Here is a 2213-nt window from a genome sequence, read left to right as displayed (position 1 = left end):
TTAAGTCATCATCCACCGGTCAGATACCGGGTTAATACCTATAGAACGCGAGCTGACACGGAGTGTAATGTATACCATTCTATGGCGACAGTGTGGGTTTGAAAATTATTGTGAGAAACATACCTGTACCCTTATAGCACATGTTCACGTGATTTCTCAAGTTGCATGCCTGTTCCAGGACATTCAGGTTTGGAATAGAAACTTTAGGCATAGTGGAATTATCCATGAGATTTCAATGGGATTTCAATGGGGTTTGCCTATCACGAGACAACTTTTGGATGTGCAGAAGCCGTGTTGGGGTTATCGAGAAATGTCCCACAGCAACAAATAGCCGAGAAATGTCTCACAGGAATCCTGTAGGAAGTCCTGTTTGCAGGACATAAAGAGATTTCTACAACCCATTAGAGAAAATGGAGTGTTCCATGGACATCCCAATATCCTTGGACGGATATCTCTTGGATGACCACGGGTCATCCACTGCTAGAAATAGAACGTTCACGGATATCTAGTTATCCCAGAGGCAAAAATTTAACATGCCATGGACATATTGATATCCCAGGACGGATGTCCTATGGATGTCCACGGGAAGCCCGGTGGTAAAAATGAAACGTTCTATAGATATCTCAATAATTCTGCACATATTTCCACAGAGACATCCACTACCAAATGGAACGTGGATAGTGTAACGTTAATTATATATATCTTCTTCTGTCACGTTACATTCCCTGATTCCAAATGTATATATTGAATATTTATACGGATCACGAGATTATCATGAATCACATAACACAGTTATTCACTTTTGAATATACAGGGTCAGTCCTTAAAGTACTAGGACTGAGTCAATTAAAAATAAGATATTGATAGAAATAACACTTACGCTTAATATTCTTCGAAATATGATCTTCCTACATCCACACACCGCTGCCAGCGGGATTTCCAATTTTCATACGCTTCCTGGAAGGCGGAAACTGGAATGCTGTTCAGCTGCCTCGTCACGGCCTGTTGTAATGCTTCCACTGAGCCGTGATGATGCCATTTCAGGTTGGTTTTGAGGCGGGGGAAGAGGAAAAAGTGGTGGGGCAAGGTTGAGACTGTAGGGTGGCTGAGGCAAGGTAGCAATGTTATGTTGGGCCAGATACGCCACCACTCGGGAGGCTGTGTGGCTCGGCGCATTGTCATGATGCAGACGCCAGGAGTTGGCGATGGCTGAGCGGACGCGGACGATGCGTTTCCTCAGTCGTTCCAGGACCAGGAGATAAAAAAACTGCATTGACAGCCTGTCCGTGTGGAACAAATTCACAGTGGATCACTCCTTGTGAATCGAAAAAGCAAATGAGCATGCTTTTCACTTTTGATTTCATCATGCGCGCCTTTTTGGGGCGTGGGGAATTTCAGGTGTGCCATTCCGTGCTTTGACGTTTGGTCGCAGGGTCATACTCAAACGTCCTCGTCTCGTCCCCAGTCACCACATTGTCTAACAAGTTTGGATTTTCGCTCACTTCTTCGAGAAGGTCCTGGCAGATCCGTTTGCGAACGTCCTTTTGCTTGCCTGTCAGCACTCGCGGCACCAACTTTGCACAAATTTTCCTCATTTGCAATTGTTCGTGCACAATTTCGTGAACTTGGGTTTTAGCAATGCCAAGTTCATCGGCAATCATGTGAACAGTTAATCTTCGGTCACTGTCCAGCAAATTCTTCACTCTTGCAACATTTTCCTCCGTTTCGGAGCTCGAAGGTCGTCCTGACCGTGCAGCGTCTTCAACTTCTTCTCTCCCCTCCCTAAACAGCTTGTGCCACTCAAACACACTCGATCTTCCAATGGCGTTATCACCGTACGCCGTCTTGATCATTTCATGAGTCTCTTTCCCAGTTTTACCAGGCTTCACGCAAAATTTGATGGCGTAACGCTGTTCCAAAAGATTGGCCTTGACGCAGCGTGACGAGGGTCACTCGCAGAGGTTACGATGACGAGCGATCTTTACCCTGCTATGGCTGGCAGCCGACTGGCGCAGCTTCCTGTCTTTCCTTAGACCCACCTCAACCAACAACAGGTGGAGTAACCGCCGTCAGTCTGTAAAAAGAAAAGAAAAAATCAGTCCTACTACTTTAAGGACTGAGCCTGTATATATTCACTTTCAACATATATCGTGTTTGTCACATTAAAATATTATACATTCGGTCCTTACAAGATGGTTCTTCGTTCTATCTAG

The 2213-nt window shown here is 45.1% G+C and overlaps 1 pseudogene; it reads right to left on the bottom strand.

The window, feature by feature from the left end:
- Nucleotides 1-1394: 1394 nt before the first annotated feature.
- LOC145675086 (protein GVQW3 pseudogene) lies at nt 1395-1853 on the bottom strand (annotated as a pseudogene).
- Nucleotides 1854-2213: the final 360 nt, after the last annotated feature.

The sequence above is a fragment of the Thermobia domestica genome, chromosome 18, assembly GCF_964235325.1.
Source record: "Thermobia domestica chromosome 18, izTheDome1.hap1.1, whole genome shotgun sequence".
NCBI classification, from domain to species: Eukaryota; Metazoa; Arthropoda; class Insecta; order Zygentoma; family Lepismatidae; genus Thermobia; species Thermobia domestica.
The sequence above is the reverse complement of the archived record's forward strand: the minus strand, read 5'-3'. Positions and strand labels throughout refer to the sequence as shown.